Genomic DNA, 14611 nt, shown 5'->3' with positions numbered 1-14611 from the left:
AAGAATAAAAGAATAGTATTTCATATACACAATTCATTGAATGTGCCCATAGTGATATAATTTTACAAACAAGTTTTAGGCTAAATAAACACATGTTCAAAATAAGTGGACACATTTAAAATTTGGACTCAATTATATTTTACTGGAAATAAATTTTCTAAAATATTGACAATTACATTGTATAGTACTAGGAAAAATCATAAATCAAGTGTGGTTTTGAATTTATTTATTAAACACAGTTCTTTAAATTAATGATTAAATTGCCAATCATATTTTTATATCAATGGGCTCCAAGATTCATGAAGTATTGTTTAAATTTTTCAAGTAGTGGTTCAATGCTACATGTAATTTTCATATTATTTTATGTGTTCCTTACATGAAAATAAATTATTTTTACTAAAATATTTGTATTTTATAATCTATCTGGAAATAGTTTTAAGGATATTTTGGAAACTAATGCCAATATGTATGCAACAATTTTGTGTCTTCTTTAAATACTGTATGTTTGTAATTTAATGATGTAATATTTAAAATTTCAAACCTAATACAGATTGATTTTACCCTTCTTAATGTGTGGTTTTTAAACACCTATTACTCTAAGGTAGAAATAAGATCCTTTGTTTAAAAAGGAACCATGCAGTTCTTAAGATGTCCAGAAGATGTCTTTGTTGCCCTTTAGTTCTGACAACTGTTTTCATTACAGTGTTGTGATAAGCACCTGCTCTTCACTATTTGTTACTAACTTGACATCATTTGCTTTTTCTTTCTCTTATGATTATGTATAAATGAAATGCTCAATATATGCTACTTTTATAGTAAAAGGTGTCTTTGTAAATAATAAACTGGATGGGAAAAATAAAGTAACAGGTTTTCACTGGAGAAAAATTTACAAGAGCAGAAAAGTATAAAGCAGGAAAAACATAACTTATTATTCAGCATCCACTTAACATTTGACATTTTTTTCGTGTAGCCATTTCTTCTATGTATTTTCTTCTATTCCATTTTCTTCTATGCATTTCTAATATATTTGATATCACTTGATTTTTTTGAACACATTGTTCAATTTTGAGATATTTTATTATAAAATTTTAATTCGAATTTGTTCTAGAAAGTAAATTTGTGATAATTTAATAGTAACAAACACTAAGAAGAATAATAAACGTATATAGCTTCCCTGGTGGCGCAGTGGTTGAGAGTCCGCCTGCCGATGCAGGGGACACGGGTTCGTGCTCCGGTCCGGGAAGATCCCACATGCCGCGGAGCGGCTGGTCCCGTGAGCCATGGCCGCTGAGCCTGCGCGTCCGGAGCCTGTGCTCCGCAACGGGAGAGGCCACAACAGTGGGAGGCCCGCGTACCACAAAAAAAAAAAATAATAATAATAATAAATAAATAAATAATAAACGTATACAGGCATTGCTAGGTGCTGTACAGAAACAGACATTGACCCAACCTTAAGAACATTTTAAATATAAATATACAATCAATACTTCCATATAAAAGCAATGAGGGGGATAATTACTAAGATAATTTGGCACAGTAGTTCTGAAGTTTTTCTGCCATGAAAGCAGATGATGATACATACTCTCCTGGACAGGTTAAGCTGTTGGTTATCTGCAGTTCTTAAAGCAGTTGCTATAACTTCATCCCCTTCCTATTCAACAAAACAAATGAAAATGTAATTGAATATGAGAGATGTTTTTACGGGTCTGCTTTAGATCTGCTCTAAAAATTTTTTTAAGTAGATCATTCACCAACTGTGAAATTTTAAATTATTCATAATACATTTCACAACCGATTGTAACAAAACAAGCAGGTAGTGCTTATTACTATAAACCACTAGTCCATATTTTACATGGTTTATCCTAATAACAAACTTATGAAATAGATGTGACATGTACTGTCTCAATTTATAGATTTAAAAACCTGGCCTTGGGCTTCCCTGGTGGCGCAGTGGTTGAGAGGCCGCCTGCTGATGCAGGGGACGCGGGTTTGTGCCCCGGTCCGGGAAGATCCCACATGCCGCAGAGCGGCTGGGTCTGTGAGCCATGGCCGCTGAGCCTGCGCGTCCGGAGCCTGTGCTCCTCAGTGGGTGAGACCACAACAGTGAGAGGTACGCGTACCACAAAAAAAAAAAAACAAAAAACTGGCCTTAAAAGGAAAAGATATCACACCAAATCCTAGATTTTTTCAACTCTAAATTCATTGTTTTGATGACTACAAATGAACTGACAGTTAATTATTCCTAATGTGCTGTTTAATCAGCTGTTGTCGAGCCCTAATGTGTGTAAAAATTGTAAACTATTCATTCTCTTTCAGTGTATTTAACTTACGGAAAATGTATAATTTCTGCAGTAAAATTAGTTCTTTGCCCCCCAGCAAATGTCATGATAAATTTATTTTGCATGCAGTCATATGCATAATTGTATGACTTGTTTTAAATTAAAGGAGAATTCCACAAACAACCTGGAAAGCTAAAATTTAGGGCACTTTAACTATAGACAAGGAGCCTACCTTGCTGAACTGCATATAGATGATGTCAAAGTGATCTTCTGATTTCTATTTATGAAGATTGACTATAACTGTTTATTAAAACTTTATTATTTACTTGATTTCTCTACTACTGACACAAAATTAACTATGGTTGTGAACATATTTTTGCACAGAATATTTAGTGTGGATCTGTGCGTGTGTGTTTGCAGGCACTCATGACTAGTTTTAAAATAGTCCTTATGTTTAAGTAACGTGTCATTTCATTATTTATTCATAAGCTATCCTATATTATGAGAAGTGTTTAATGTTTTAAAACATTAGATCTTACTGTTAGTCATGCTATAGGCGCTTAGCTTCAATTAAATGTTACATAAAAAGAAGTAAATTATTTATATTTCTATAAGAGTAGAAGAAAGCACTTACGTCTTGAGTTCTGTTGGTTATTCAATGAATCTATTATCAGTTTGTTTTGGTATAGAAACTGGCTGTTTTTTTTAAATTCCTCTGCTATAAAACTTAGAACTTTTGGACAACTCCAAGTGCTTAACTACTTCTCTTGTTCATCTCTCTGTACTTTCCTCTATTACTGAATTTTTTTTCTTTCTTTTTTTAAATTGAAATATAGATGATGTACAATATTGTTAGTTTTAGATGTACTACATGGTGATTTGACATGATCGCCACTCTAAGTCTTGTAACCATCTGTCCCCATACAAAGTTATTAACAATATTATTGACCATATTCCTTATGCTGTATATTACATCCCTTGGCTTATTTATTTTATAACTAGAGGTTTGTACCTCTTAATCTGCTTCACCTGTTTCACCCTCCACGCCTCTCTGCCTCCCCTCTAGCAAACACCCATTCTTTGTATCTATGAATCTGTTTTTTGTTTTGTTTGTTTTGTTTTTTAGATTCCACATGTAAGTGAGATTATATGGTATTTGTCTTTGTCTGACTTACTTCACTTAGCAAAATACCCTCTACATACATCCACATTATTGAAGTATTTTTAAAGAAAAACCTGTACCAAATTGAAATTTTAGTTTGCAGTTGCCTTTCAGAACTAGGTCAGCAAAAAGTACACAGTTATTTTATCACTAATATTTTATTTCTACAAGTCTATATCTCATAAAAATATGAATTATATTATTACTCTTTTTCTTCAATTTATGAATAAAATCGCTTTGTAATCTACAGAAAAGACATTTCTCAGGCCCAATTTATGTGTTTTTTTATCTCAAATTTAGTTTTGGTGATGATTTTTCCTTATAATTAAAGTAAAATATAGATAAATGATTTTATAGCAAAAACATGAAATTCTGTGACCTAAGAATAGAATAATACATTCAAAGGAACTTAGAAGGAGCTTTGAAAGTGTTAATTACCTTAAATCAAATTATTTATCATTCATGTGTAATCTATTAGGCCTTACCTTAACTATATGCTCTTTTAGGTAAATCAGAAAGCAAATTCGTCAACATCATTTTCCATATAAAATATTGGTGATTCTGAAATGCTAATTTTAAAATTAGAATATTTTTCCTTATATTGTATCATTAAAAATAAGAGTATCTATTTCCATATGCTCTGAATAAAAATCCATTGGGATAACATATTTTGGTACCTTTTAAAAATTCATTTCATTTTGATCAAACAATAAAATGAAAATGGATGTGAAGTATTTTTCACAAATAGTATTCTACATTTTCTTCTAGTTTTTAATTTTATAATTCTAATGAACTTCCAAATGCTTAAAAGTATTTCATACCAACAGAGTTCCATTTTTAAACATTACAAATAGAACAAAAGGTTAGTGATGATATTAAATAAATCATTTACAGTTTATAGTTTTGTAAACCATTATGATTACATTTATTTTTAAACAACAATATCTGTATTTTAAACAGAAAAAAATTAAGACCATGTGGTTTAAAAGCTGTAGATTTTAATCATGGACCTGCATGTTTTACATATTGCTTACTGTAAAACATTAAAATGTTTTAAATAATTTTAGTAGTTTGGCTCTACTCTTTGACTGTTTGTTTCATCTTTATTTACAGCATAACACCTTCCCTTCCCTCCCTGCCCCCAAATGTTTTACAAGTATGTTTCTCAAAGAACAACCAAAAAAGACTAATCTGTAAAAAATATATCAATAACATTTTTAAGTTTCCAATTATTTCTTATTTCATCCTACCAATTTAGCTGAAAACAGGTATTTACAAACACTGGTAGCCTACTTTCTTATAGCCTTTCATTTTTTTATGCAGTTCTTTAAATGATTTCAATCAACCTTAATGGTGCATTTTTAGTTAAGAAAGTAGAATGAGAAGTCAATTTGAGCACTCAGATGAACAAGTGTCTTCAGAAAGAATAGGCATAAATGGGTTTAGAAAACAGAGAACAGGAGTAAAATGTAGTGAGCAGAGCACTCAGAGAAGCCAGATACAATGGAAAGAGTAAAATACTGCAGAGCTTTTTAAGCTACATACAATTGGAACAATGGACTTGATCCAGCCATCTATGTTAAACTGTTAAAATATAGGTGAAAAGCAAGATGGAATTCTATAAAGAGTGTTGAGGAACAGTAGAATGAAGAGCTTTAAATCTAAAGAGAGTGAATGCAGTCATTCAATAGGATGGAAATGAAGTCCAAATTGGCATATTTCCCTGGTTAATTTACCTTGTGACCAACTCTGTTCAGTTTTAGGTATTAAGCCATTATTAGCAACAAAACAGTCTTTAAATTGCCACCATTGGAGTTTTTAAGCAACAACATAGTGTACATCCGTGAATTTAATGAATACATGCAACTAACAGTTGGGGACAGGGGGCGAAATTTCCCCCTCTACCCCTGAGTTCTTATAGCTGGAATAATAATAAAATTTACACACGACAGATAACAGTAGAAAAACCAGCTGAATTTTGTGCACACAGAAGATCATAAAATGATGCTCAGAGACTGACCAAAAGCAGGCAGCTTTTGTATCTTTTTACATGAAGAAAAATAAATTTGTGAGGATTTGACAGGATAAATAAACTCAGGTTTGGGTTCTTAATTAGTAAGGAATTTATGCAAAGTTTAGGCTTGGGTAGTAAATTAGTAAAGAAGTAACAAGGTTTGTTAATACAAGCTTCTAGGCCCTGAATTCCCTATGTCTTTTTGCCTCTAGGTACAGCGAGGGCACATTTCACATGGGAGGTTTATTTCCTACCTTCAGAGAGACAGAGAGGAGGGGTCAATATGTCCCTCTTGCATCAGTCGTGTTTTAAGTAACTTTAACTCAAAATAATCAATATGCCATTGAGGCATATTTTGGGGTGGTCCTAACACCACATAAACATACACAGATACATACAAGTAAAAATACAACATATAGCTCTCATATAATTGTAATAATTTAATATTATGGTCTATAGCAATCAGTACACTATATCAAACTTCCTATCCTCCAAAATCAAAAACAAAAAAAGGCTAATTTAGAGTTAATGGCAAAGGTGCAAGTGTACTATTACAAAAACTTGAAAAAGAAAGCTCATCTAGATAACACATGCAACTCACAGAATAGTATACTTTCGAATAATCAGATGACTTAAGTTTTTTAATTAGCTGGAAGTCAATCAGAACATTTGTTTTCTACATTTTGGGAAAACTTTTATTAAATGTATTGACATACTTTCCTGTTTTAGTAAGCAGAATAAATGAAATAAAATTTTATTTTCAATGATTTATAGTGTCTCAGGTGATAGTTGTGCATGATTTACAATTTTAAAAAAATGTAGCTAAGAAAACTGTGTAGAATGTGACTGGAATTGACAATTTAACCTTGGAAGTTGCTTAAGACCAAGATTCGTGATTTTTGCTTTTGTCTTCTGGCTTGCATTTTGTGTGTGTTCCTTCAATGACTAAGATGCTTAAATAATTTTTCAAGTTAGGTGAAAGTTCTAATATTTTTCATGTATAGTAAACTTAAGCATTACTATATTATTAAGTTTTGAATGAAGGTATTAATTATATTTATGGAAATAGATCTAAAACCTCTGTAGATAGAAACTAAATAAAACTAAAGCCCAAATATCTGTCAATGTTAACAAGTTGGGCCATTGTTAACTCTCAAAAAGAATATGAAAACGTCAGCCATATAATGTCATCCTTTAATACTTCGTTACTGAAAGTTTTAAATACCTATTCTTTTTAAGACTTACTTTTAACTAATATTGACATTATCAAGAATTTAAACAACAGCTACAACAGACTTCAGAAAGAGTGAAGATTTCCTATTACCATAGAACTGTTTTAATATACTGCTATTTCCAGACTTTTTTCCAATACATTGTCAGAAGATAAGAGTAGAAATGTATGTATTTACCACATGAGTATTTCAGTCACTTCAATATTTAGAAGAGAAATCATCATGAACAGCTATTAAAGATAATAAAAGCCAAACTTTTTTTTTTTTAAATAAATTTACTTATTTATTTATTTTTGGCTGTGTTGGGTCTTCGTTGCTGTGCGCGGGCTTTCTCTAGTTGCAGTGAGCGGGGGCTACTCTTTGTCACGGTGCGTGGGCTTCTCACTGCGGTGGCTTCTCTTGTTGCGGAGCATAGGCTCTAGGCGCATTGGCTTCAGTAGTTGTGGCTCATGGGCTCTAGAGTGCAGGTTCAGTAGTTGTGGTGCACAGGCTTAGCTGCTCCGCAGCATATGGGATCTTCCCAGACTGGGGATCGAACCCGTGTCCCCTGCATTGGCAGGTGGATTCTCAACCACTGCGCCACCAGGGAAGCCCCAAACTTACTTTTTTTTTTTTCTTTTTTGTGGTACGTGGGCCTCTCACTGTGTGGCCTCTCCCGTTGCGGAACACAGGCTGCGGACACGCAGGCTCAGCAGCCATGGCTCATGGGCCCAGCCGCTCTGCGGCATGCGGGATCCTCCTGGACCGGGGCACAAATCCATGTCCCCTGCATCGGCAGATGGACTCTCAACCACTGCGCCACCAGGGAAGCCCCCCGAAACTTACTTTTAAAGAGTATTATTTCCATGGAAGAAACAAACATGAAAGAAATTAGTTTTGGGTTAGGAAACACTTTTCTCTTGAAACTCAAAAACAACTTTAAAAAGTGAGTTATTTGTTTCTACTATTCAATCTTGCATAGTTTTTGATCAATTATTTTCAATTATATTCAAAAATCAATAAAGAATACAATTGTGAGACTAGATGGGGAAAAGCAAATGAAAACAAAGCAGAATATTGGTAACCAGAGTAATGTTATTCATATTTGGTTATAAAGAAGCTTGAATTCCCTTACTGGATCATAACTGTTTAAGTTATTTTGTCTTGAGATCAATTATTGACATTTACATACTGTTTTATTTCCACTGAATTTTGTAATTTTATTCATTATGTTTATGAGTCTTTTCATGATGTTTGTGGGGGAAAGAACAAAATTGATTTTTAAAAAATAATAAAATCAATCTACTCACTAGTTTAAATGAAGGAATAAGATTATGTAAAATATTTGAAACTTATGGGCTTATAAGTTTTTAAAAATTAATGCTATTCTTCTGATATAAATCCATTTATACATTTGGATATATGATTGAGCTTACTGTAGCTGAATGGCCTATGTATTAAAGAAGTAAGCACATGAATAATATTATAGCAGAGAATAGAGGACACACAACTAACAAAAAGAATGATATAAATCAAAAAGTTGTCCTACTACATACTGGATCATTTCTATTTCATGACATCATACTTTTATTATCCTTTCACATTTATAAAAGATGTAAAAAAAATGAGCTACGTAGTCTCTTATCAAATCCTCAAATGATCAGACTATACTACAAAGCTACAGTAATCAAAACAGCATGGTAGGAACTTCCCTGGTGGTGCTGTGGTTGAGAATCCACCTGCCAAGGCAGGGGACACAGGTTCGAGCCCTGGTTCAGGAAGATCCCACATGCCGCAGAGAAACTAAGCCCGTGCACCACAACTATTGAGCCTGCACTCTAGAGCCTGTGAGCCACAATGACTGAGCCTGCGTGCCACCACTACTGAAGCCCGCACGCCTAGAGCCCGTGCTCTGCAACAAAGAGAAGCCACCGCAATGAGAAGCCTGCACACTGCAGTGAGGAATAGCCCTCGCTCGCTGCAACTAGAGAAAGCCCATACACAGCAACGAAGACCCAACACAGCCAAAAATTAATTAATTAATTAATTAAAAAAAAAGAAAGAAAATGAGGTCCAGAGATCACTAAAAAAAAAAAGTAAAACAGTACAGTACTGGCATAAAAACAGACACACAGATCAATGGAACAGAATAGAGAGCCCAGAAATAAACTCACACACTTATGGTCAATTAATCTACAACAACTATACAATGGAGGTAAGAATACACAATGGAGAAAAGACCATCTCTTCAATAAGTGGTGCTGGGAAAACTGGACATCTACATGTAAAACAATGAGATTAGGACATTTCCTCATATCATATAAAAAATAACAAAAAAAATCAAAATAGATTATAGACCTAAATGAAAGACCTGAAACCATAAAACTCCTAGAAGAGAACATAGGTGGAACACTCTAACATAAATCATAGCAATATTTTTTTGAATCTGTTTCCTAAGGCAAAAGAAAAGTAAAAATAAATGGGACCTAATTAAAAGCTCTTGCACAGCAAAGGAAACAATCAACAAAACAAAAAGACAACCTATGGAAAGAGGAAGTATTTGCAAGTGATATGACTGATAAGGGGTTAATATCCAAAATATACAAACAGCTCATAAAACTCATTATAAAAAAAATGAACATAATTTAAAAATGGGCCGAAGACCTGGATAGACATTTTTCCAAAGAAGACATACAGATGGCCAAAAGACACATGTAAAAATGCTCAACATTGCTAATCATCAGAGAAATGCAAATCAAAACCACAATAAGATATCACCTCACACCTGTCAAAATGGCTATCAAAAAGTCTACAAATAAAAAATGTTGGTGAGGACATGGAGAAAATGGAATCCTAGTACACTGTTGGTGGGATTGCAAATTGGTGTAGCCACTATGGAAAACAGTATGGAGGTTCCTCAAAAAACTAAAAGTAGAATCACCATATGATCCAGCAATTCCACTGCTAGGTATATATCCTAAGAAAATGAAAATACTAATTTGAAAAGATATATGCACCCCAAAGTTCATAGCAGCATTATTTATAATAGCTAATATGTGGAAGCAACCTAAGTGCTCATCAAAAAATGAATTGATAAAGAAGACATGCCATATATATACATATATACATATATATTTATGTATATATATATATACGCCATACATAAATATATATGTATAGGCTGGCTGAAGATCTAGGGAGTTCTAATTCCTTGTTTCTTATATAGCTACAGGCCAAGAAGTTTTATTCTGCACAAAGACAAAGGTGAGATTAGAACCAAGAGTCAACACAGAAGTTCCTGGATCCCATCAAGAATCATACTGACCCCACAAATAGAGATAACTGAATCATCTATCTGTTTTTCTCAGCTGAAGTAGAAAACACCACAATTTAACATTTGCACACATTTTTTCCTGTATCTTTCAGTCATTTCTTCAGCCTACTGATGAGAATTTCCAATCAGGTTCACATTTACAGATCTTTGTTCCTAATCAGAGTAATTTTCTCCTGCATTCAATAGACTGTGTGGTTTAATAAGAAATATATTTGGTCTTTCTCTCTGGTTCCTGGCATAAACCTCCTAAAATCCTTGGAATTTCCTGAGTGGTAGGAGTTCCTTTGTCATTCATAGGAGCCCCTTTAGAGCACATCTGAGTATATACTAATGAGATTACTTAAGACTGGGGTCCTAGATAGTTTATGCTAATGGGATAACTTAGGGTGGTAACCTAGGAGAGGGTCACCAGAAAGACCATGTAATTAGAGTTGGAACTTTCAACCCCACCCCCAACCTCTGGGAAGAGGAAGGTGGTTGGGGGCTGGAGATTAAAGATCTACAAGAACTCTTGAACAATGAGAGTTTGATGAGCTTACAGGTTAGTAAACACATCCATGTGGTGGGAGGGTGATGCCACCTAGTTCTACGGGGACAGAAGCTCCTGTGCTTAGGACCCTTCTGGACCCCACTCCATGTACCTCTTCATCTGTATCCTTTATAATATCTTTCATAATAAACTGGTAAACATAAATGTTTCTCTGAGTTCTGTGAGCCACTCTAGCAAATTAATCCTGATAAGAGGGTTGTGGGAACCCTGATAAGAGGTTGTCAGAAGCACAGGTAACAACCTGAACTTGCAACTGGTGTCTAAAGTGGGGCCAGTCTTGTGAGACTGAGTCCTTACCCTGTGGGATCTGATACTATCTCCAGATAGAGAGTGTCAGAATTGAGTTAAATTTGTATTGATAGTACACCTAGTCAGTGTCTCCTGAGAGAATTGCTTGGTGGTGTGGGAAAAAAAAAAAACACACTGAAATGAGTAAAGAATACTGATGACTATGCAAACACCACAGTAATAATTATTGCAGGTAAAAATCATCTATGGATTCCTAAATTAGTAGATGGTAGTATAAAGAAGATATTTGAGCAGAAGAATTTCTAAGAATTTCTCCACATGATACTTTTTAATTACAAATAGAAAAATAGTACCTTTATAGTGGAAAAACCTGGTAAACACCACTTTAAGTGATCAAAGTTAACATCACTAATGATCAGAATAATAATTCATAATAATATCATCATCATAACCATCACCAATGTCAATATCCTGATATGATGCACTAAGGGTACAACAGCATTTCTGTGATATTCTTGCCAAAAATACACAACCTGATCGTGAGAAAATGTCAGAAAAACCCAAACTAATGGACATTCTACATATAAGTGGTCAATAACTCTTCAAAAAGGTCAAGAGTATTGAATGATGAAAACTGGAGAACAGTCACAGATTGGAGGAAACTAAGGAGACATAACTAAGTGTAATATGTGGGTTCTGGATTGGGTCTTGGACAAGAAAAAGGACATTAGTGGGGAAAGCTAGTGAAAGCTGATAAAGTCTGCAGATTAGTTAAGAGTATTTATTATTGTTGACTGCTTGGTTTCAATCATCGTTCTGTTACATAAAATGTTATGTAAAATGCTAACATTAGGGGAAGCTGGGTGAAGGGAAGTGCACTATTTTTTCAGCTTTACTATATGTTCAAAATTATTTCTTTAAAAAAAGAATTAGGAATTTGAAATGTAAATTTTGGACAATGTTCCTGACTCAAATTGTCATTTTACTGATGCTTATGTGTAGGAGCAAAACTATCAGTAAGCTCTATTACCACTGTATTTCATACATTCTTCATGAAACTGGGGATCCAGGAAGGTCTTAGGGATCTTCTGTATTTTATTTTCATATCAGAATCAACAAGTAATGTAGTTTATTTTAAAACATGCCTTCCTTTTATGAGAACTTAACTCATAATGAAGCCATCATAGTTTGAAAAAAATCGAACTAATAGGAATTTTTGGTACAGAAATTTAAGCACTCTATTCAGGCAACTGGAATAAGTATAATTATATAATAAAAACGTTATAATGTCCAAAAAACTTTTTTTATTACAAAAGAAGCATTATTTTGGCTTTTTGTTCCAAGTTTTTTACTAATTAATTGAACTAAAAATGTACAAAGTCGTCCCAGAACAAAAAGCAAACTATGTCTTAGCTAGAAAGATGAGAAGTTACTTAGTGACATAGCTAAAAGAAGTGGAATTGTGGAGGAGACAACTAGTTACCTCCCAGCATCTGTTCATCATTTTCCTTTAGTAAAAGAACTCTGATTATTAGCTAGGTACAGTGCTTCCCTTGAAGCTAAGTGTGGCCATTTATTTTGGCCAATGACATACATGGGCTAGTGCTGTATGGGAACTTTCTGGAAGTCTCCTTAAAAACGAAAAGGAAAACAATGTCCCTTTCCTTCGTCCTGTGGTGTAGAATATGACGGAGGAGTTCTAGTTGGATCAGGAGGGAAAAGACCCTAAGGATGATGGCATAATAAAATGGATGGACCCACCAGCCCACAGAACTGCCATACTGATCCTGGAACACCTAAATCCAGACTTACTCTATATGGCAGAGAAATAAATTATATGTTGTTAAACCACTGTTGCTATGATTTCTCTGTTACATGAAGCTCAACCCATTCCTAACTGATACAGGAACATTATCAGAAAAGAGATGTGAAGGACTTTTATATTAAAATTTTAGCAGACAAATACAACTCAGTGATAAGTGAGGAAGACAGCAAATAAGAAATGTAGATCTTAAGAAAGAGTATAAAATGGAAGATGTAAAATGAAGGCAGCAACTGGTTCTGAATGAGTTATATTAGAAGGTCACTGCAAAGTCCTTTAGTATCAGTATAAGGGGCGGCACAGAAGAATAAACTAGAATTTGGGGCTATTAAATAAAGATGAAAAAAGAAATCATACTTAAATTCTCTAAGGTTCTAAATGATTAGAACCTTAGAGAAAATAATTATACTTCAAAATTATTTGGATAAAATTTGGCAGATTGTACTAGTCATTGGCTTTAGTTGCAAGGAAAAGAAAATTACTCTGGTTAATGTAAATAGAAAAGGAATTCATAGGATATTGAATAGCTTATACAATCACCAGGAAAACTGGAAAACCAGGGTCATAGAATGAGTAATTACCAAGGGAAGATGGGTGATCAGAACACAGCATAACACTGCTTATGACATGGATCAACTCAATTAGGGTGCCAATACCTTGCTGCTACATGGGTGCTGCTGGGCCCTGAATGGTCCTGCTGCCATGAGAATGAATTCTAACTATTCCTGCTTCTTTACTTCTCGTGTTTTACATTGAAAGCTCCAGGAAGATGGCCAAACGTAGGTTGCTTCCCAAAACTTTATGAGAGTTTTTAAAAAACGTCTGTATTTTTGAACTTCCATGGTAGGAGATGTGGCCTGCCTTTCCACTAAGGCTCCCACAGTGGCTCCCACAGTGGCTCCCACACTGGCTCCCACAGTGGCAAATGAATGGGATTCAAACAGTGAGCACCCAAAAAGAGACAAATATGCAATACATTAAATAATTTGAAATATTTTAATGGAGTTGAACAGGAACATTGATGTTTATCTAAAAAATGTTTTAAGTTGCTTCACATCTATAAAGTGGGTATAGTAGACTATGAGAGTTGCTCTTTTTGTCAGCCCAGATAATTCCCACCCACCCTCTCTTCAGATTCCTTTGGGAAACTCCTCCTTGAACATATGAGTACTGTTGGGGCTGCTGATCATACGGGTAGGCACACAGGACCTGAAATTGAGATACGGACACTGGGAGAGGGTTCTTTATTTCCTCTACTGTAACTGCTTAACCAGGAGGATGTGAGTCTGAAGCCTCTGGAGGTATTTGCCTGCCACTAGGAGAGAATCTATTTGAAAGATAAAATAATGCAAACCAAGAGATGGAGACAGTCCTGACAGTGGTATTTGAATCTCTGGATGCAGTCTTTCCTTAAGATCTACACTTGGACTTCTCAATTACATGAGCCAATAAATCCTTCTGGGGGTTCAATTACTGTCATTTGCAACCAAAAGTGTTCTGACTTAGTATAATACATAAGATCTAGGAGATAATATTGTCTCTATTTTGAGTCCTACAATTAAAGAGTAATTTGAAAAAATACAGTTCCCTCACTTCTTACAGTGGGGGTAGGAAGGATATTTGGCCATCAGTTCATAAAATATGAAGCACTAAAAAAACAAGTTCATAAAATAGTTTTAAAACTAATGAAAATGCATCTTCTCTGAGCATCAGAGGAACTATGGCTTGGGAAAACAAAAGGTGTGAAGTTAACAATTGCTTGAAAAAGTCAAAAGCAGAAGTAAAAGGCACAGATTTAAGCTATACTACAGGAAATTCATGTTTGATGTAAGAATTTCCTAGTAGAAAATAAGTAATTGAATGTTTCATAAGATTAACTTTTTAAAAAGATAAGAATCTGGCCTGTTTGATGTGGTATAAAGCTTAAATAACATTGTAGTAAAAGTGAAGGGAGAGGAACCAAGATGGTGGAGTAGAAGGACGTGCTCTC

The 14611-nt window shown here is 34.3% G+C and overlaps 1 long non-coding RNA gene across 1 annotated transcript in view; it reads right to left on the bottom strand.

Annotated features, from left to right (window-relative positions):
• LOC132420231 (uncharacterized) overlaps positions 1-14611 on the bottom strand; it is an 89754-nt gene that overhangs the window by 59346 nt on the left and 15797 nt on the right. The window lies entirely within an intron of this gene.

This window comes from Delphinus delphis, chromosome 2 (assembly GCF_949987515.2).
Source record: "Delphinus delphis chromosome 2, mDelDel1.2, whole genome shotgun sequence".
NCBI lineage: Eukaryota > Metazoa > Chordata > Mammalia > Artiodactyla > Delphinidae > Delphinus > Delphinus delphis.
The sequence above is the reverse complement of the archived record's forward strand: the minus strand, read 5'-3'. Positions and strand labels throughout refer to the sequence as shown.